Source organism: Octopus bimaculoides, chromosome 5 (genome assembly GCF_046866305.1).
Source record: "Octopus bimaculoides isolate indiv1 chromosome 5, ASM4686630v1, whole genome shotgun sequence".
Classification (NCBI taxonomy): domain Eukaryota; kingdom Metazoa; phylum Mollusca; class Cephalopoda; order Octopoda; family Octopodidae; genus Octopus; species Octopus bimaculoides.
Window position 1 is genome coordinate 75,019,425 of NC_142932.1, and position 23,917 is coordinate 75,043,341.

Here is a 23,917-nt window from a genome sequence, read left to right on the forward strand (position 1 = left end):
ACAATTCAAGGCTGAAATCTCCACTTCTGAATTTTGCAAGCCATCAAGCATTCTTTCCCATAAACTGAGTGTATGTTTTGAGTCGCTTCGGCTGCACAGTTTCCTTTTCTGTACTCATAAAGCATTATGTGCCTGAAATGCTCTTTGGACACTTCCATGTTAGAAAGGGTTTTAACCAAAGAAATTTTAATTCTATTATTCTGTAAAATAATATTTAATTAGTTTAAATGTATACAAATGCATAAAAATAATTTTAAATTCCATTAGACATTCTAAAATACTATTAAATTTCATTCAATTTAAAAAAAAGTAAAATCAGACAGAACTTATGGGATGACCTGATGTATTACATTTTCAGTTGTTAATTAATTGATAGCAGTATTTAACTGTAATTAATATTAAGAGTAAAAGATAAAGCTAATTGTTTAATTAATCCCTCTCTGTCTATGTCTTTGTATATCTCTTTCTCTCTTTACACATGCACCATTTCCCTCTCTCTTCTTGTCTGTGTAATCTACTGAGTTCTCTTTTTCTTTTGTCTGTCAAACTAAACTTTATATTTCTATCTATCTATCTATCCATCCATCTATACATACATACATACATCATATATCTATCATAGATACACACACACACACACACATACATACAGTTACCTGAATGCCTGACAGTAGACACAAGCACTAGGTAATTGAATAAGCAACCGAACCTCCCTATACAGCTAAATCAAAGGGCGAGACCCATCGTACACACACTCACTGTAGCTATATCTGTCTGTCTTGTAGTGGAACACAGGAATTAAATGCAAAGGATGTGCAAAAACTGAAAATAGATGGAGAAAGCATGCTCTGTTGAATGGATAATGTTAACGTGTTTAGATGACTGGGCTCCATTGAGCTGAGAGAAAAACTGGGTATGAGAAGAGTCAGCTGTAGGGGACTGTGCTGATCTGGACATGTGAGGAATATAAGGATGACTGTTGAGTAAAGGAGTGTTATGCAACCAAGTGGAAGGAACCTGCAGGAGAGAGATGGGGAGAGAAACAGACAACGGCAGTAGTAGTGAAGGTTTATTTAAGGAGCTGACAAGGGTCTGCAACATGTGCCAACACACTGCTGGAAATGACTCTTCTAACCCATCCTTTTTATTCTTTCACTTGTTACAGTCATTAGACTGCAGCCATGCTGGGGCACCACCTTGAAGAATTTTTAGGCAAAATGAATGGATCCCAGTACTTTTTTTAAGGCCTGGTACTTATTCTATCGATCTCTTTTGCCAAACTACTAAATTACGGAGAGGTAAACACACCAAGAATGGTTGTCAAGCAGTGATAGGGCACACACACACATGCATATGGTGGGCTTCTTTCAGTTTCCTGCTACCAAATCCACTCACAAGACTTTAGTCGGCCTGATGATATAGTAGAAGGCACCTGCCCAAGGTGCCACATAGTGGGACTAAACCTGGAACTATGTGATTGGGAAGCAAGCTTCTTTTTAATTTATTGTCTATTATTCTTATTTGATTAGCGCTAATATTCCTATAGGTTTTGCTCAACATAAAAAAAAAGAAGTTTTCTTCCAGTTTCTAGGTGCAGGCATGGTTGTGTGGTAAAAAGCTTGCTTCCCAACCATATGGTTCCGAGTTCAGTCCCACTGTGTGGCACCTTGGGTAAGAGTGTCTTCTAGTATAGCCTCAGGTTGACCAAAGCCTTGCGAGTGGATTTGTCAGACAGAAACAGAAAGAAGCCCACTGTATATATATAGAGAGAGACACACACATGTACATATATATATATGTGTGTGTGTGTGTTTGTCCCCCCACCACTGCTTGACAACCAGTGTTTGTGTGTCTACATTCTCAAGGCCTAGTGGTTTGCCAAAAGAATACTGATAGAATAATTACCAGGCTTAACAAAAAGAAAAAATAAGTATTGGGGTTGATTCATTTGACTGAAAATTCTTCAAGGTGGTGCTCCAGCATGGTCGCAGTCAAATGACTGAAACAAGTAAAAGATAATTTCGACATGTTGTAAATACTGAGACAATCTAGCTTGTAACTGAGTCTTGATAGATAGAACTGAAATTGAATACATAGAAAGTCACTTCACCTTATCTAAGATCTCCATGTCTTGTATGCAGTATTTCATGTATTATTCCTGCTTTATTTTTATGATGCTCTACCTGTTTGTAGTTAAATGCCTGCTAGTATAAACCACAACAATGGAATCAGCAACATTTGTTGCTGTGTTTCTATGGGATATCCCTCCTACCATTTTCATATCTAAGGAATTCCCTCCTTGCTCATTCATTACTTGTGTGTGAGGTGGGGTGGAATCTACCCCTTCTCTATTGCTATTTTTTTTTTCTCTTCTTACTCTCCAGCACTTTTTTTTCTCCTTTTTCCTGTTACTTTCTGGCTATTTTTTCTTCCTATTATCTTGCAGTAGGATGAATTCCTTTTTTCCCTCTCAGCTTTTTTTTCCCCCTCTCTGCTTTTTTTTCTTCTTGTCTTACTCATTTGATTCTCTTCAATATTTCCTAATATCTCCATTTATCTATCCTCTGTATTCTGTACCTTGCCTTTCATTCCTTCTAAATAGAACATAATTCTCTTCTTCTTAGATCCCTTGTACTTCCACATCACTCCACCACCTGCTACAATGATCCTTCATTCTTCCTTAAATCACCACCACGTCTTGGGTTAATATATTCCCACATATTTCCTTTCCAATTTCAGTTTATCTCCGTTATCGTTGCACAATATCTCTCCAATATCTCACCCAACATTCTGCCCAATTACGTTTCTTACATGTCCACTGCCGCCCCCTTCCAATTTTTTCCTGTTTTTCGGTGCATCTCTCCTTCATTCCATATTGATTTGTGTTTTCTACGCTGGGGAATTCACTTGGCTATAGGCATCAGTCTGGCTGTCTGTACGTTTCTACCTCTTCCTTCTTGCAATCCAGCTTTCTATTCCCTCTCTGTGCTAGCTGACTGATGCCCCTTCCTTTTCTGTCTGCTACATAAATTCAACTGCTGTCTCACAGACTTTCTTCAGATTTGATTCAACTACAATACCTTCCTTAACTCTTCTCCTTACTACATAGAATTTTCACGTGAAAGACTCAAACCCACTTGAAGCATCTTCACTCATCCTTTCTTTCCCTCTCTCGTTCCTTTAGAATATAAAGCAACTAAGGAACTAAAGGTCAAATTCATTGCTAACTCCAAAATTATTTCATTAAGGATAATTCTTATTACAACAATAGTATTAACGTGACCTTATACAAAGTAAATCGTCGTTGTCATCATTGCAGTAGTAGTAGTAATGGATGTAATATTTTTCTTTGAGGTAAGACGGTAAAAGATTGAGTAATGAACACGTTACAACACCTAGTTTGGTTCCAATTATGTTATTCTTCTTTAAGCTGCAATAGCGGCAGAGCAGATTTCCTATGAGAACATCTGGACATCTCAACTACTATAGTAATAATGATCATATATATATATATATATATTAGCAGTGCTTGCTTTAATTTGCTCAGTTTTTCAATCATGTCCTTGTCATCGTTGGTGTTATTGTTGTAGTCGTCGTCTCGTTGTTCATCGTGTTATGGTTGGCAACACTTATTTCAAAAAAGTTGGTGGATTGTTTCATTTATAGGTCAGATACCTACATCGTCACCGTCACCGACACCTCTTTTCCTCCTCCGTATATTCCTCTTTTCCTCCTCCCCTTCCTCTTGTTGCTGTTACTACTATTACTCCTCCTACTACTACTACCGTACTATAGATATACCCAGAACTACTTGTAACTCTGCTGTAAAAAGCTTCTTCTGCTCTGGAGTACTTTACACATTCGGATATTTAAACAGCCCCATGCCACAGGTATTTTCATCATTTCAACAATGGTGTTCTCTCCTAAACTCTAGTTTTCTTTTTTCTTCTTGTTGCATTGCTTTAAGTCGCTCAGTTATGATACTCTTATTTATACATACCGTATTGATTGTGTGTGTGTGTGTGTGTGTGGTGGGGGCATGCATGCACGTCCGTGCATATGTACGCACACATGCACATAGTCACAATCTCGTTGTTTGTGCAAAATCACTCTCTAAAGCAGTCTTACATCGGATTCCCATGTATTTCTATCCATTCTACATAATATTTATCCGAAATTGGATTTTACTATCTACCAAACCTTAGTATTTACTTATCTGATGAGAGCTAAACGGTGCTAAAACGAAACTGAAGTTTGCCGAATATAATATATACATTACATTTTACAAAACAACTAAATATTATTACTATTTAATCATTATTTATAATTTTCTACCTGAATTTTACCAGATATCTATATTATCATTCATTTATTTATTGTAATTACATATTTTAATACTACATGGTAAGCACGATGCTGGTGTACTGAGTGTAGTGAACCCCCTCGAAACTATAATTTATTAAAATCAAATTAATTAAAATTTCGTGGCTCATTACAGTATGTATATTAGCACAGACCTTATATGGTTTTATTTTCTGCAGTGTTGTTCCCTAGTTATTCCCCCCCCCCCCATCACTCTTCCTGGTCCTTATATATTTCTAATATTACATGATCAGTTGGTAGTTTTTTTTCTTTTTTTTCTCGTGCTGAGTTCGATTTTGTAAAAATAAATAAAATAAAAATAAAACACTGATTACATTCCGAGTGTCCCCCTTCCCCGGTTTAACTCGAAAAATTATTCTTTAGTAATTATAAAGTGAAAAAAAAACTATATATATATATATATATATATATATATATATATATAAAATCATCCTTTTCCTTGTTACTTTGTAATTATCAAACCTATCTTCCTGATTCATTCTCTGTCACCATATATATACACTCACGCGCGCGCACACACACAGATATCACACGTTCACTATGGTTTTCTCCTCACCTTCGTATAAATGAAAAGAAAATAAGTTGCTTCCAGTTAGTTTTTTTTTTCTTTCTTTCTCTCCTTCTCTCCTCCGTATTTCACCCATTCTGTTGTGGATTTAAATGACCACTGCTGTCTCATACCTCATCGAAGCAGTCAGCCACTTATATAATACCGATAGTGTCACAACGGCAACTGCAAATTGTTGATTCACAAAACTATATTGAATATAGTTTTGTGCTGATGTGGTTCTGCACAAATGCTGTACTAACTACTTTTTTGTTTCTTTATTTATACTCATTTATGATTATCTTCCAAACTAACAGCAAACAGTTATTTAACATACCCTTAACAATAAACAACTATGTGCCAAACCCTTAACAGTAAACAGCTATGTGCCAAACCCTTAACAGTAAACAGCTATGTGGCAAACCTTTAACAGTAAACAGCTGTGTACCAAACCCTTAACAGTAAACTGCAATGTACCAGTAAACAGCTCTGTACCGAACACCTTGCTGTAAACAGCTATGTAGCAAACCCTTTGCTGTAAACAGCTATGTACCAAACCCTTTGCTGTAAACAGCTATGTATAAAACCCTTCGCTTTAAACAGCTACGTACTAAACCCTTCACAGTAAACAGCTACATCCCAAACCCTACCCATCACTATGAACAGCAATGTATCAAACCCTTCACAATAAACAACCATGTGCCATACCCTTAGTAAACAGCTATGTACCAAACCCTCAGTAAACAGCTATGTACCAAACCCAACGAAAGAAATATGAACATTGACAAGGTTGCTTACTCTCATACACCAACACAGGTTTCAGTGAGGTAATCTTCTCTGTAGGCTGATTACAATTACTACTGCTTTGACATTTTTTTTAGATATAATTTTTTATATTTTCATTTATTTAAACATATATCTCTATTTCTTCCTCATTTAAATAAACCAAAATATTTTCTCTCTCTCTCTCTCTCTCTCTCTCTCCCCCCTCTCTCTCTCTCTCTCTCTCTCTCTCTCACACACAGAATTTCTTGAGTGTTTTTCTTCATGGTGTAGCATTTAAAGATATTCTTCCGCCCAACATCGGTAACAGATTTAGTTGCATCTCTGAGTAATAATTGTGTGTTTAGTTAAAAAATAAATAAATACACTCCCATCACTGATAGAAGACCAGTGATCTTTGTGTAATACTCTCTCTTGTGGCTGTTACTTAAATATCAGAATTCCTCGGCATTCTTCTTGCATAAGAAGGTACTTCTTTTCTGTCACAGCAGGATGGTGGTGTTTTTGTTTTTTTAACTAACATATGGCTAATTAATGATCGTATTTTATCCTTAATATTTACAATTGTTACGGATTTTCATGTAAGGTATGGTCGATGAATCTGTCTTAGAAAATGACAAAAATATTTATTCGATTGTATGTTTACACATACATACATGTGGACACAGAATTACACCCTATTTTGTGTTTAAGTATTTAAATTTCCATTTTAATTTAGTGTATATTTTAATATATAATTTTAACATAGTGCAAAATGCATATGTATATATATATAACCATTAATCCCGATGCATTTTTATTCTCTTTCCGTTTCTCTCTCTCTCTCCCCCCCATTTCCCCCCATCCCTTTCTGTCAGCATAGGTTCAAAACGTCAAAGACTTTTCCATTTTCCTCTGCTTGTTGATACCTCACCTGTCTCTGCCTTTTGGTTTTTGTGCATTTAAACTGTATATACATATATACACACCCATGCATATATATGTATAACATACATACACACACATCCTTCATAGTATATCTGTTAAAAAAATCAAAAATTCATGTTGATTTTCTACAATCTTAACAACTAGCCTCTCACTTTCTCCTTTTTGTTCTTCATCCTCACTCCTTCCATCTTTATATGCTTCAACTGTTGTCTCTATGATATCTATGAGGACTACTAAATATTACTATATATTGTGTCTCCTATGCTGTAAATTTGTTTCATGTCCTTAAGTGAATGAAATTTAAAAGAATAATATAGACTTTACATTTACTCCATTGTAAAGGAGAGAGAGAGAGAGGTCTCAGTACCGTTTGTACTTGAGTGTTGTTTACATAAACAGATTGCGGTAGAAATATCTGAGTACCTAATTACATGTTTATTATCTTTGGGTGTGGGTAGGTCATATTTATTCAGGGGTATTTTCATTAAAGCTAACCCATGGAAACTTGTGTAAGCAAACAGTGCAACATTGTGTTTGCAACATTGTGCTGCAACATTGTGTTTGTATGTATATGTGTGTATTGGGGTGAGGGTTACTTAGCTAAAAAGAGGATTTCTGTGACTGACTTTGTGAGAGTTGAGTTGACCACAAGGAAGTGAGTGCATCTTCTAAAAACTGCACTCCACCGAATCATGCCAGCCCAAATAAATGTGCTTAAAATACCCACACTGGTTTTGAGTTCAGTCCCCACTGCACGGCATCTTGGGCAAGTGTTTTCTGCCATAACCCTGTACCAACCTGTGCCTTGTGGGTGAATTTGGTAGGACGGAAACAGTGTGGAAGCTCATTGTGTGTGTCTTTGTGTGTCTGTGTTTGTGTCTGTCCTCTTCCTACCAAATGACAACCGTTGTTGGTTTGTTCATGTCCCTTTAACTTAGCAGTCCAGCAAAAATAGATCGTTACAATAAGTACATGGGTCAGTTTGTTCAACTAAACTCTTCAAGGTGGTACTCAAGTATAGCTGTAGTCCAATGACTGAAAGAAGTAAAAAAAAAGAAGAAAAATTTAACATCATTTTATCACTCCTTAGGGATTTAGAGAATGGTCATTCATTTGTGGACTCCTTCACATTTTCCTTGTAAAAACATGTCCATCTGTGTCAAAAGATGTGATGGAAAGTGCAAATAGCCAGGGCATTGAATCCCTAATCATTAAACATGGTCTTTGTTGGACCAGCCATGTCACCAGGATGAACAATGAACAGCTTCCTCAAATCCTCTTCAGCAAACTGGCAACTGGGAAAAGGCAAAGAGGTGCTCCTCTTTGATGCTACAAAGATCAGCTAAAGTCATCTCCGAAGCAGACCAGCTTCAAGCCCCTAGCTTTTGAGATGACCATAGTGAACCATTCCACCTACTGACAAAATATAAACAATAACGTAATATTGTTTGAAAGAGTAAGAAAAGAGGAGAGAATGGCAATGGAAGGTCTGACAGCAGCAACCAGGACTGACTCCGATCTTGACATGTGGCCAATGCAATCACGTTCTGTGTGAAGGTTGACCCCATTAGCCACATTCTCCATCAGCATTAATGGTCCAAATGTTCATCCAGGAGAAATCAATCCTTGGATTCGAGGAACAGGCCACTGCTGCCACTGATATATGTGTGTGTGTGTGTGTAAACTGTGGTAAATTTATCATCATTTGACATGTGAAATTAAATAAGATTGTTCTTCTTGTACTGGATTGTGATTTAGTTTCACACAGAAAGATTAGTGTTGAAATACTAATTATACAGTTCTTTGTTATGGGTTTGGGTCCAGTATTACACTGGTCATATTTGGTGAGATGTTACTATCATCCCTTGTAGAGAAAAAAATGTGAATCTATATATGTGGCTTATAGCCAATATATTAAATCTCCAAATCTGATACCATTCTACTAAGTAGACAGCAGAGTGGGGATTCAGGCAGTTATCCTAATTTAACTAATAATCTAATTTAAAATTATCTTAAGATATTTTGATTTATATAATTTTCTTCGGTGGTGGTGGGAAGGTGTAGCTGTGTGGTTAAGAAGTTTGCTTTCCAATCATTTAGTTTAGGGTTTAGTCCCACTGTTTAGTGCTTGAGCAAGTGTCTTCTACTATAGTCCTAGGCTGACCAAAGCCTTGTGAGTGGATTTGGTAGATGGAAACCATAAGAAGCTGATCATATACATGTGTATGTTAGTGTCTCTTTGTCTTGACATCACATGCTCACCATAATCATCACTATAAAAAGAAAAGTGTCTTTTTAGAATCAAGAGCAAAATTATACCAGAAACAGATGCTAAATAAATTCTTTAAAGAAATGATACGGTAGGTTATGGATGGAATGCAGCTTTTGAGTCATGAATTCTGTGTTGAGAATAATGTTAAACTGTATGGATACTGAAGTTTAGAGAGTATTGATCTGGTATGGGATTGCTGATTGATTGGTTGTTGGTATTTCTTCATTGTTATTAGTCAGTAGTATTGATTTATTTGGTGGTGATAATTAAAACCAACTTCGTTACTAAAAAAACACAATCAGCAATTTCATGACAAACATCAACATCGTTAGAAACACCAGTTACTATCAACGTTAGTGTTGTTGATAATTTCTGTACCTTCACCACCACCACCACTACTACTACTACTACTACCATCACCACCACCGACAACAAAAACTACAACTAACTTATTCCATACACTTATCGGTCTCTATTGCTGCCAAGTCAACACCACCATCATCGGTAATAAACTCATCATTCCATCTCTTCTTGCTAAAATAATTACATCTTTATCTCTGACAGCTAACCTATTCAAAAGGTGCTTATTGTTTATATATATATATATATATATATATATATATATACTAAACTCATCAATTACTTTTCTCAGGGTTGAAAGCTGCTTGTTATATTCTACAATTGGTCTAGATTCTACTATCTTACCATCTTCTGCATTTGCTATCTCCTAAATAATAACAAACCTCTCCTATCTCTTTCTCATGTTTTTATTCTCCTCCGTTGATGTGGATGAATATCCTTACTGCAGTCATTTTCATATTCTTAGCAACATTTTAGAATCCATTTGCTAATTAAATATATGCATTTTTCTTCTTCTCCACATTGCACAGTTCATTTTATGTAATTTCTATCCATACTTTTCTTCTGTGTCACTGTCAGCACATAAACTAACTTCCCTTGTAACACTGCCCTTCCTTCCCCTTTGCAGTTGTTGCAATGACAGCCTCATCCAGCTGTGATCCCCTTTTAAATTGTTGCTATACTCTCTCTGTCCAACTACCTCATTCTTTAAAAACTGTACACCCTCTATCCAATTCCCTCATTCCTTTAAGCATGCCTATATATACTAAGACTTGTTTTCAGGCTAAGGGCTAAGTGCTATGTACCCACAAAAACTGACAACAATTGATTTTACTTCAGTTATAATGCTGTTTGTAAATATATACAGTAGAAACCAATTTTCATAATCACAAATAATATTATCAAGGATTTATTGTTATCAAGATTAGTGAGTCCAAAACCCCTTTAAGTACGATTCCATAGCCGCTGCAAGAATGTTAACTGGTTATTATTATCTAAATAGCACAATTAGTGGGTTTCACTGCATGTGTGAGAGTGTGCATGTGCACACATGCATGCGCGTGCATGCATACACACACACACATACACACACACTCTCTCTTTCTCTCTCTCTCTTATTTTTGATATAGATGTAATGTCTGAAATTTGGGTGACAGGGTTACTTGACTGCACCAACCCCTGTACTCGGCTGTATGTTAGTGTCTCTTTGTCTTGACATCACATGCTCATCATAATCATCACTATAAAAAGAAAAGTGTCTTTTTAGAATCAAGAGCAAAATTATACCAGAAATAGATGCTAAATAAATTCTTTAAAGAAATGATATGGCAGGTTATGGATGGAATGCAGCTTTTGAGTCATGAATTCTGTGTTGAGAATAATGTTAAACTGTATAGATACTGAAGTTTAGAGAGTATTGATCTGGTATGGGATTGCTTCCGAAACATGGAAATTTGAATTTAGAATGTAAATACTCAGAACAAATACTGCAAGGTATTTTTTCTGACACCTACTAATCCACCACACCTGCAATACACACACACACACACACACATGATCAACAGAAGTTAATGTATTCAATGCTCTATAAGTGACAGTGAGTATATACAGAGCAGGCCTCTTAACATTCAATGGTCAGCTGATTAATTTAACTGTGCACCAGAGTATTGGCCATGGTACTCTGCCAGCACTCTAGGTATCCTTATTTTGGTGCACAATCAGATAATCAGCTGACTGTTGGGTGGGTGGGGAGGGCACAAATTTTAATTAACAACTACTTCATTAATACAAAACTTTGGTTATCAGTTGTATGTGTGTGTATACATGACATGTAAAAGGTACCTCTGCCAGTGACACATAAAAGGCACTTGTGCCAGTGACACACAGGAGGTACCTGTGCTAGTAATACATAGGCGGTACCTGTGCTTGTGACATGGAAAAGACACCCAGTGCACTTTGTGAAGTGGCTGGCATTACAAAGGGCATCCAGTTGTAGAAACCAAGCCAGAACAGACAACTGGAGCCTGGTGCAGCTCTCCAGCTTACCAGCTCCAGTCAAACAGTCTAAGCCATACCAGTATGGAAAGCAAATGTTAAATGATGATGATGATGATGATATATGAGAGAGAGGGAGAGATGAAGGAAAGATCAAGTTCTTATAGCTGAATCTGTTGAAGATTTAGGAGCTTCAGTTGGGGAAACAAAGCCTAAAACTGAGTGACCTTAAATTAAACTTAGCAAAAGCTAAAATATTAGAAAGTAGATGAAAGGACCCTGCTGCCATGCTTGAAATGCAGAGAATGAGTTTGTAAGAGTTCCATATAGTGTACTCAGTTTAGACTAGAAGTGCACAAGAACTGTAGTGGGATTATAGGAAGGTTAACAGAGATGGTAGACTTCATGTGTGACTGTTGCACAAGGAGCAGTGAGCACAAAGAGTTCACTGGAAATAGATTTTCACAAATGTTTGGAAGTCTCCCTAAAAGTAGTTGATAGCTTTTGTTACCTAGGTAGCCTAATTATCAGGAGGGTGGTTGTTGTTGTAAAAGCATAGTAGCCTCAATAAGAAGAAGTTGGAAAAAGTTCAAGAATCTCTTACCTCTGTTGGTAACAAAGAGATTTTACCCCCAGTGTGAAGGACAGATTGTGTGATGCTTGCATATGTAATAGTGAGGTGTTGGCCTTGAATGTTGAGGATTTGCAAAGACTAGAAAAGTTTGTATGCTAGATGTGTATGAGAGGTGAGATAATAACTAGACATGCGGTAGGTAACAGATGTGTGCAAGACAGAAGCAAACTGTGCTAGCATGGATGTGTGATGCATATGAAAGATGACAGTTTGGTAAAGGTGTACTACATGTTTAATGTGTATGGAATTCTTGACAAAAGCAGATGGAAGAGAGCTTGTAGACAAAATGGTGAAAGTTATTTTGAAGATGTTACACCACACAAAGGAGGACCATATCACGTAGCAACACAGTGCTGAAGAAGAGTTAGCTGTCTGTGAAAATATAGTGAAGCAAACATAAATGGTGGTTGTGATGAAGCACTGCTTTTTTGATATTCTCTCATCTCGCATAGTGCCAGGCCATTGATAAAATTTATAGATAGCAGAAGATCTCTCCTGATTACCACTCCCTATTTCCTATGTTACTAGGGATGTCATTGGACTTGTTTGACCATCTTATCTCAAACATTCTCTCTCTCTTTGGATATGTGTATATTTTAATTCCTCCATATCACTCCTCTTGCCCATCATACTGCCTATGTATAAGGGTTGATCCTAGATCTGTTTCTACCCAAACCCTCTATCATCAATCACCCTTTCTCTCCCAGGCCATTCATTATTAACATCAATCACTCACTCTTACTACTGTATACTGCCATTATTATCCATTACTCTCTTTCTCTCTCTGTTGCTCTCCACTACCTACACTCAAATCTCTGTTTCTGCCGTCATATTTATTCTCCTGTCACCCATCCATCCCTGGATGGTGAAGGGAACTCTCTTTTTTATTATTTATCTTAGTTATGTTGCCTTAAGTGAACTAACACATCAAGCAATAATAAAGATTCTCTAATTCAATGGGTTACAAGGCAACCTTGCAGATACTGGTATCATAATAAAGTACACCCAGCATATACTGTGTAAAGTGGTTGCTGAAGGAGCAAAGAAAATAGGGAGTTGAGAAAACCCTTTAGTATTGTTATGGATTGACAAACTCTCTTGTGCTTGTACTGATAAAACGCATCCAGTACATTCTGTAAAATGGTTGGTGATAGGAATAACATCCAGCCATAGAAACTAAGTCTAAAATGGGACATACAAGTGACACGTGGTCCTCTGACCTTTGTAGCAGGCAGTAAGAACAGACTCAGTAATGTTTCCAACCCATGCCAGCATGAAAAGTGGATGAAATGAGAAATGAGATGAATATCTATAGGTATTTACATGTTTGAATTTGTAAAATGTTTTGCATGTATGTATGAATACATGCATCCTATTTGCTGTACCACTACTGTCCATGTAACTAGAGATGGCTTTCTCTTGTTTCTCAAATTCTCTCTCCCCTATTCATTGTACCATGCCTACTATATAATGAGTGAATGCATTGAACCTACCTTCATCCAATCCACCTATCACTATTCTCATCACTTTATCCATTTGCAAGACATATGTATAAGGAATGTATCAAACCTGTTTGTACACATGCAATACTCTCTTTTACTTTGTACTGCCTGTCACCACTCCCTCTCCCACTTGGGCTACTTGTTCTTTACATCTGTCACTCACTCCTACCATTCTCCAACTCTCCTTGTCTACTACTCTCACCCCAATCACTCTGTTTCTATGATCATACTCTTCTCCCTTTTGACCACCCATTTTTGTTCATCTTCTATTCTCTGTCTTGGTCATGTTGCCTTGAATAAAAACAAAAAAAAAAAATCACATAAAACAGTGAAAATTCTCTATTCCTACAGAGAACAAGGAAAGATTATTAGCGCTGGTGTTGCATGAAATGCACCCAGTGCACTCTGTAAAGTAGTTGGCGAATGAGCAGATGCAACAAAGGGTTAAGAGAGCTTATCGAGGTCATGACAACCTTTCATGTGTTAGTTCCGCAATAAAATGGATTGTACAAGTGAGATATGGCCCTTTGGCCCATTGAGAAGGGCAGTAACTCTTTCTGATAATTGTCCTGCTTTGTAATGATTCATCCAACACATGACAGCATGGAAAGTGGGCATAAAATGATGATGCATATATGTGTGTGTGTTCACACACATACATATGCACTCAAATATAAGAGAGTATATTTGGCAGAATTGGGCCTAATGTATTGTAGATTTTTATTTTATTGACTTGGGAATGGTGAAAGGTAAAACTGGGTCCCGGTTGGAATTTAAAATCAAAATCTACAGAGATGAAGCTAAATACTGGATGGTATTTTCAACACTTTGCATTATATAAACATAGGGTTCATAATCTTTGAACACATACACACACACACACACACACACACACACACACACACACACACATCATCATCTCTCTCTTTCTTTCTGATACTTAATATTGGTAATAAATTAGATTTTAAATTTATTTACCAAAATATTATTTACTCCCCCCCCCCCACACACACACACTTATTGGCATTATCATCACGACCACTACAGCTACTGTCACCACCACCACTACCATTACTACTGCTGCTGCTGCAATCATTATTTTGATCTTTATCATCTTTGGTACCATCATCGTACTTTGCTATCATTCAGACTAATGAAGCTTGACCTGATTGAAATAACAACTAGATTTCCATCGGATCAGGTGCTTGCCTTAATACAAAGGACACATGAAATAATGGGATCTAGGTTACACTGCTTGAACCAAATAATAATGATGATCATCATCATAATAATAATAATAATAATAATAATCCTTTCTACTATAGGCACAAGGCCTGAAATTTTGGGGAGGGGTCTAGTCAATTTAATCAACCCCAGTGTTTCACTGGTACTTAATTTATCAACCCCCAAAAGCATGAAAGGCAAAATTGACCTCGGTGGAATTAGAACTCAGAACATAGTGGCAGATGAAATATCACTAAGCATTTCACACATGGCTTGAATCCCTTTGATCATAGATGTGCTTGATCAGGGCCACCTTGAGATAAACAGCAACATCATTATCATATCATCGTCTAATATTTAACATGTTATATGACTAAGTATTGCATCTCCAATTGCTTCTCTGAGGTGTGTGTGGGGGGAGATGTTTTCAATTATAAATAGCATCAAAGATTAAGTGTTTCAAATTAAAATGAGCTCTTAATTACATAACTTGTTGACTATACACACACATACATGTATATGTATGCATATTTGTAGGTGTGTATGTCTATATAAATGTGTGTGTGTGTGTGTGCATGTATGTATATACATATATATGTGTGTGTGTGTATATTGACAGATAGATAGATAGATATCATAGGAATGTTACTTAGTGTATATCACGTGTGTATTATGTACTGCCTTGAAATTTTAATTAGTAAAGATCCAGTCTTTAATCATTTCTATTTTTTGCGCTTGTTTCAGTCATTAGGCTGTGGCCATGCTGGGGAGCCACTTGAAAGGTTTAGTTGAACAAATCAACCCCAGTCTATATTTATAAAACCTGACACTTATTTTATTGGTCTCTTTTGCCAGACTGCTAAATTATGAGGCCATAAACACACTAACACTAGTTGTCAAGTGAGGTGGGAGGCGAACACAAATGCAAGGACACACACATCACAAGCTTCTTTCAGTTGACCTCTATCAAATTCACTCACAAGGCTTTGGTCAGGTCAGAGGTGTGGTAGAAGACCAGAAGTGCCTGGACAGATTGACTTCATTTAAGAGAGTAGCTTTGGGTTCTCACAACCATAATTTATGTAAAAGATATTTAACTACTGTCTTTAAGTGACTTTATATGCAAAGATCTTAAGTTGAAAAGTTAACAGTGACATATATTATAATGCTTGTGAAAGGATCTGGTACATTAGCAAGCCTGAGATTGAAAGCTTATATACAATGATCTTGAATTTGTCCGGCCCAGATCTAAGATACTTCTTTCATTTGATAGAAGGACCAAACTTCCTTGATGTTATTTAGTCATTGTTAACATTTTTTGACTTCCTGAACTGGGAACTAGAAACTGTGCTTATAGAAACCAGTGCCTTGTGTTGGCCTTTGTGGAAGAAAATTGTGTGTCGGGGACAGCTCTTCATTGAAATAAATGCTATTACCATTTTTATATTGTTAAACATCAGTTGTCTCAAAACTCACTGAGGTGTACTGTGAAATATGGTTGTCTTGTAGGAGCAACCTGCAGTGGATTTATAAGATATTATTCATCATCATTGTCGTTACTTAACATCTGTCTCTTTTCCATAGGTTGGACAGTCCAACAGGAGCCTATGAGCCAGAGGACTGCACTGACCTCAAATGTCTGCTTTGGCATGGTTTCTATGAGTAGATGTCTTTCCTAATACCATGCACTGGGTCCACTGGCACTAGTGAGGCCATCAAGTAACTCACAAGACAAGACCCCTTGACAGAGTGGAGATGTAGTATTGAGAGAAGTGGTTTTATACCAAGTATTGAAGTGTTAAAGAGGTGACACATAGCTTACCCAGCTTGAAAGAGAGAGAAGATGGTGGTGATGTGTCATCTACCTAGAGCAGGGAATGGTGGGGTTTCTCAACCATATTTTTTCTATGGACCCCTTTCTTTACTATTTTATTCAGTGTCTAATATTATAGAAACTTCTTTCAAAATTCCTGTTTTGGTTTTCACATTAACTTGTGTAGGTGGAACTATGTAGAATGTTAGAGAAAGAAACATAGATGTTTCTTGTAATAGATATGCATACATCCAAATCAAAATTTTTTTCAGGAGCCCTTAAAATATTGTGAATTCTCAATTTATTATTTTATTACGTGTCCCCCCACCAATCTTATATGAATCCTTAGGGCCATATGGACCCCCCCCCCCCAGTTGAGAACCACTGACCTAAAAGAATGTAGAGATAAGTAATGAAGAGTGGCAGGTAGTGTATTTTTGAAGAATAAAGAGGTTTTGTTAGTTGGTAAGGACACCTTAAACTCAAGATATGGCAGCACCAATAAGACATTTTGTATCTAAAGAGCTGGTCCTGGACATAATCTGAATAGAAGGAAATTTGGTCAGGAGGAAATTTTGGTAATAATGAGAGTGTGATCATAGATTCTTGTGGTTGGCGTTAGGAAGGGCATCCAGCTGTAGAAACTCTGTCAAATTAGATTGGAGCCTGGTGTTGCCATCCGGTTTCACCAGTCCTCAGTCAAATCGTCCAACCCATGCTAGCATGGAAAGCGGACGTTAAACGATGATGATGATGATGATGATATATATATGACATAATAAATCATGTGGATCTAAACTCTGATTATTCATATCATCAGTATTTTAGTTTACAAATTTTAGCCAACTGCTTATTATCTGATGCATGGCCTGCTTTAGCTCTTATTTGCAGTCATTGCCCTCTTGGATGGTTGAAGGACCTCATCTCTCTCAAATAGTATTAAAATAATGATAATCGTAGTGAGGACAATGATTGGTTGACATTATGTGAGAATATTAGGTTGGATACTGTAATTTGGTGGAAGCCATTTCAGTATAACTATTAATATCGATAAAAGTAGGAAAGAGTAGATTTGGTGCTGAACTGACCTAGTCAGACCTGTTTGGTGTGGTAGTGATGATGGAGAGGACCAACAAAACATGTAAAAACAACAGTGACAGCACTTTTCGTTGTCAGAGTAGCTTGATTGATACACATTTCAATTTTGAAATTATTAACATATAATAAAATAACTTGACCTACTTATCTGCTTCAAGTCTAGAATTACCTGTACAAATATCTTATTTATTCTGTAGAGTATGCCTCTACTTAGTTACTTGAAATCTTAAAAATAATAATGAAATCTTTATCCTTTCAAACGCTATCTTGAAAAATAGTGAATGATGTCAGTCTTAGCACATTGACTATATATAATAAAGGTTGGGATTGTCTTGGCTGGAATGTCTTTTTATTATAGAGTTAACTGACTTTTAGACAACAACAAAAATGGTGATACTATTGAAAAATATCTAGAGGAAGGAGTAGTGCCTATGAAATTGCCATTCATGTTTCTCTTGAACCATCAAGTCACAACTTTGTGTGAAAGAAGTTCCAATGAGGAATGTTCTGAGGACTGAGTTTAGTGATTAGTGCTGTGTTTATGAAGCAGATGTTAGAAGCAACAAAAATAATGAGAGGAGGAAAGACAAATGGGTAAGAAGTCTTGAATGGAGATGGTATGTATGACTCCAGCTAGCTTTGAGGAGTCATTATAGTAGCAGTAGAAAAGGTCAGCGGCTGGACCCTGTTTGTGAATGACTTAAGCTTGTTTTATGGAAGTGAATAGCCATAAGAAATTTTTCAACTGTAAACTTTTGTGCTTGGAAAGTTTATTTTTACAATTGTAGGAATCAAATATATAAATACAGTTAGTTACTCAAAATAAATTTAATTTTTCCTTAATTTAACTGTTTCTGAAAGGAATGTAAATGAAACTAGTTGCTTAATCTCTCTGTGCATGTACAATCACACAGCTGTTATGTACTACCATCTGTATGCATATAGGTGTAGCATATTGATATATTTTAAACATTTATCTATATATTGAATAAATAAAACTACAACCTAGCTTTTATATAAAATGAAAAGAAAGTGAATTTTTAAAATATTTTTTTTAACCCCTTTTAGAAGCTCCTAATGTTGTTTACAAATTTAACATTGATTTCTTATTCTGATACTTGGTCAATGGTCCAGATATAAACTGGTTTTAATTGATAAGTTTAATACCATGTGTGTGTGTGTTTGTGCTTTGATGCATTGTAAAAACTGTGTATCAGATATAAAATAGCTATTGATTCGTTAGAATGTTATTCAGTACATAGTTGGCACACAACTTACTTGAATACTGGATATAGAACTTAGATACAAATTGTTGTTAAATAATTTTCGTAGTTTTGTACAGTGGTGGATTATATTGAAGACGTATATTGTAGTGGTCATTGTTCTGGAATATCAATGAAATGTGAGTATAATCCCTCTGAATTATTAGATATATATAATACTCTTTATGTTTGTTGGCCTATCAAGGATAGTCACTGAGAATTGTCCAATACATGCTAGCATAGAAAGTACATGTATAATAATATTGATGATGATAATGAAAATATTTAGCAAAGTAAAACTCAAGCTAGTCATCTACATAGTCAACTTAGAAGTGTAGGGAGGTAGCAGTGTTATCATCAACAGCAGTTACAGAGGTATGAAAATATTAGTGTTTTAACACAATTGATTTGGAAGAGATAATTTAGATGTGATGCTGTTTGGATTTGTGCCAGGTAGGGTTACTTCTTATGTTTTCCTTTTGTAGTGAGATAATTACAATAAAAGCTTTTAGCTAAGAGTAAGCCTCTCTACCTAGCATTTGGAGCAGGCTTTGACAAGGTACTCCTTATCTGTAGTTTGGTGATTCCTAAAAAAAAAAAAACATAGTAGATGAATGGTGTATGAGAGTAACACATGTCATATAGAGAAATGTAGTCAGCAAAGTGTGAGTTGGCAAGGAGTTTAATGAGGAATTTAGTGCTCTGGCACCTTTCAAGGCTGTTCTCAGCCACCATCTATTTGCTATAGTCCTTCAAGCTATAAAAGAGGATGCACTGATAACCTCATTCTTATAGCAAAAAACTTCCTGTTGTGGAAACAAAATCCAGGATTGAGATGCCCCAGAGAAAACTTAATTTAGACTCGAAAACTAAGGTTTTAGTTAATAAGAAAGATGACAGAACCCTGTTGGCATCAAGGAAATGGTTGTTCTTTGCAGAAAAGGAGTTCGAAATTCCATACAGTGTAGGTTTTGTGAGCTCAAAAACAAGCTGACCACGAATGAAGGCTTTATATGTGCCAGAACACCATCATTATTGTTTTAATGTTCATTTTCTCATACTTCCATGGGTCAGATGGAATTCTGTGAGGCAGGTTTTCTACTGTTGGCTGCCCTTCCTACCACTATCCTTCACATGTTTCCAAGCAACATGATATTTCCTTATGGCTGGGCATGTTTTTCACAGAACTGAAAATGAACACCATTTGCTTCTTTGGTAGTGATATTTGTTTGCAGCTATCATATGATGTCAAGAGAAGGGTACACACATACATCCGTGATGGGCTTCTTTCAGTTTTCATCTACCAAACCCATTCACAAGGTTTTGTTCAGCCTGAGACTATAGTAGAAGACACTTGCCCAAGGTGTTGTATTGTGTGGCTGAACCTAAGACCATGTGGTTGTGAAGCAGTTTCACAAGTAAACTGAATTCTTTCTAATACTTGGAAGGCTCTGTAGAAGTAGTTGATAGCTTCTGTTACCAAGGTAACCTAATCAGTTAAGGAAAAGGATGCACTGAGAGCAAAGTAGCCAGAATAAGAATAGGGTAAAAAAAAAAGTCCCATGAGCTGTTACCTCTGCTGAGAACAAAATGTTCTTTCTCTCAGCGTGAAAGGTAGATTGTATAATAGTCATGCATGAACAAGGATGAGATATAGTAATGAAAGTTGGGGACTGAATGTAGAGGATGTGTGAATGCTGGAAAGAAAGGAAGAAGGCATACTCTGCTGGAAGTGTAATGTTAGGTGTATATGAACGACAAAAGGCAAAACCAGCCCCAGCATAATTTGAATTTGGAGCATAAAGTTCATGTGACTAAATACTGCAAGATACATAGAATTTCTATACAAATTCTTCTACCCATTATTCCAAATATTACCTGACCCAGCAGAAGTGTCACCACTGTCATCTACTTGGTCAAATATTATTTAATATATAATAATGTCAAATCAAAACACACACGTGAGGTATGAAGTGTATATGTGCTAGTACTCAAAATAAACTCTCAAAATTTGACATCTGCTACTGGTAGGAAGATGCTGATGGTGGAGTTGGGTTCAGCTGGGATCATCTAGTCTACTAATTATTATAGCCAGAAGACATGGGTTTGAATTCCACTGAATCCTCACATTTTTATTTTCTCCTATATATGTACTCATTTTTATGTTTGTATATTTTTCCTCATTTTAAATGCAAACATGTATCTAGTTTGATCCTAGATTAATCAACTCCATTTAACTGGATATGTTTAGCTACTAAACATCCTTACTTCCGAATATTTGACTATATATAGATATTATATTTAGTTGGTCATATTGTTATAGAATTATGTATGCATAATCTACATCTCTTCAAGTATAATCTTAAAGTAAATTAAAATCGTAATGAACCAAATTTAATCTTTTTCGTAATTAACCATTTTGATATCTTGCCTGAAACTATTCCTGATTCTGTGATCCAAGCTTCTTCAATCAAACTTCCTTGTTAATTTATTTCAAACTCCAACTTAAAAACAATAGTTATTTTCCTAAATTCTTCATAGTTCCCAAAATTAATTGAATGAAAAGCAGTGTTTTGACAGAAATATGATAAAAAAAAAGATTTAAACAATACCATCAAACCATTACTTCTGATCTCTTTTTCTAACGTTATAAATTGCAGTTCAATTTTAACTATTCACATTGATGTTGTACATAAAGACAAGGTGTTAAGATTTGTCCATTACATACAAGTATTGATGAAAAAAATTGACATATTCTGTTCAATATACATGGTCTGATCAATAAGTATCCGGACTGTTGCCATAGTAACAAAGCTAAAGCATGCAGAGTGAAGCTGCTTGGCATAAATTGACCTTGCACTCTGCTGTGTTTGTGCCCTAAGTTTTAACATTCTAACTCACTTCTGCTGTCTACAGCAGTGCTTGGAAGGAACATGTGTAATGTATGATTGTTGCATTGACCATGACAGAGAAAGTTGAGCAGAGAATCTGCATCAAATTTGGCCAAAAGCTTGGCAATACCTGCTCAGAGTCCTACACAAAGTTTTCAAAAATTTGCATTGTTCTCGACACAATCAAGGATATCTTCTGAAATTGAAACCCAAGTGTTTTTTTGGTCAACTGAAAGCAGGTTTGGTACAAACTTGGCAGACATGTGTCTCATACCCAAATCTTCAGTGATAATGGACTGAACTGAACTGTAACTAATCTGTACATCTCTGATAACTCACAGATGGTGATTTGATGACTTCCCCTCACAACTGCACACACATCTGCAATGTTTTACTCAGTTCTACTGGTTGTGGGTCTCCCAGAACATTCGTCAATATTGACATTTTTCGGCCATCTTGGAAACATGTGGATCACTTGTACACTTGTGTGTGACTCATACACTCCTCCTGATACACTTTCTGCAACTTTGCATAAGCCTCTGAGCAGGTATCGCCATGACAACTTTCTCTGTCATGGTTTATGTGGCGACTACACGCTACACACCTTCCTTCCAAGCTCTGTTATAAACAGCAGCAGTGAGCTACAATGTTAAAACTTAAACAGCAGAATTCTACATCAGCCTTTACCAAGCAGCTTCACTCTGCATGCTTTAGCTTCATTAGTATAGCAACAGTCTGTATACTTATTGATCAGACCTCATATAATAGTTGTTTTCCTTGACTTCTGTCTTCTCTCTTAATTGTATTTCTCAGAACCATTGTAGGGTTTTTTGGTGTTTTCTTTGATAACACAAACTGTAACTTTTCTTGTATCTATTTGTTCCTAAGAAACCTTGTTATTTTAGTTGTTGTATACAATCTTTCTTTTACTGGTATTAGTCACTGGGCAGTGTCCAAGCTGGGGCACCACTTTCAAGGGTTTTAGTCAGTCATATTGACCGTGGTACTTACTTCAGTCTGCTACTTATTTTATTGAAACCTATTTGTTGAGCTGCTAAGTTGCAAGAGGTAAAAGGATACATCATAAACAACACTAATGTGTAGATCAGTATAAATATAATCATATTCACACATACATGACTTTGTGGTTTAAGAAGCTGGTTTTGTGACAATGTGGTTTGGAATCAGCTACACTGCATGGCATCTTGGGCAAGTATCTTCTACTATTGCCCTGGACTTGTGAGTAAATGCTTTGTGAGTGAATTTGGATGACAGAAACTATTATTAAGTCTATTGCACATACGCATGTTTGTATGTATATCCTTGTCTTGATATTATGATTGTTATGATTGTAAATGAGCATCACTGTCATAAAAGTGGTGGTGTTTGTTTCCTGTCATCCATTACAAATGTCTGGCCATGAGAAATATTATCTTGTTTGGAAACAAGTGAGGGTTGATGATAGAAAGGTCAGCCAGCTGCAGAAAATCTGTCTCAACAAGTTCCATCTGATTCATGCAAGCATGGAAAAGTGGACATTAAATGATGATGATAATGCTGATGATTGACATACACATATCATTGATACATACTCTCAAAGAACTTTAAGTTTCTTCACATCTTCCTTCTTTAATAAACTTAGTCAAACTTATATCAAAACTTGTATTTATTTCTGATGTTTCTCAGTGGAAATAAGTCAGAAAATTCATATAATTGCTTTCCCAGTATATTGTTAAGCATGGAAATTTCTTTTGTAAACATGTTATAATCCCTTAGTTTGTTTCTTTTTTAATTCCTCTAGACATGATTTAATGTTACAGTGATTTTTCTTTTTACAATGATCTTATTGGATGAAATAAGTATTTCTTACTTTTCCAATCTATTTTATTTCAAGATAGGTTTATGTATTGCCTATTGAGTTTGTGTTCATTAATAACATTTTATTAAACTCTGTTTGATTTCTTATGATTTCTTTTTCTAAAAGTTTATTTACATTACCATCTGAGTCTTAGCTTGTCTTCTATTTATTGTTGCTGTGCAGCATATTGTTTTTCATTCAGTTTAGTCATTCATTCATTCATTCGTCCATGCATATATGTACAGATGTATGTGTGTACCATTGTTGTCAACACCATCTTCATCATCATTTAATATCCTTATTCTATGCTGGTGTGGGTTGAACAGTTTGACAGAAGCTGACCAGCTGAAGAGCTGTTTGGGCTTCAT

General features: G+C 36.1%; 1 protein-coding gene across 31 annotated transcripts in view; it reads left to right on the top strand.

Annotated features, from left to right (window-relative positions):
- LOC106875722 (rho guanine nucleotide exchange factor 11) overlaps positions 1 to 23,917 on the top strand; it is a 404,455-nt gene that overhangs the window by 213,776 nt on the left and 166,762 nt on the right. For 2 of the 31 annotated variants that reach the window (XM_089352448.1, XM_089352453.1), the window contains exon 1: positions 3,304 to 3,890. The exons of 25 other annotated variants lie outside the window; for them this stretch is intronic. The gene's annotated coding sequence lies outside the window, so the exon portion shown is untranslated. Of the gene's footprint in view, positions 1 to 3,303; positions 3,891 to 23,917 lie in introns of those variants that run through there. 4 more of the 31 variants (XM_089352443.1, XM_089352451.1, XM_089352442.1 and 1 more) reach the window with 4 other exon arrangements.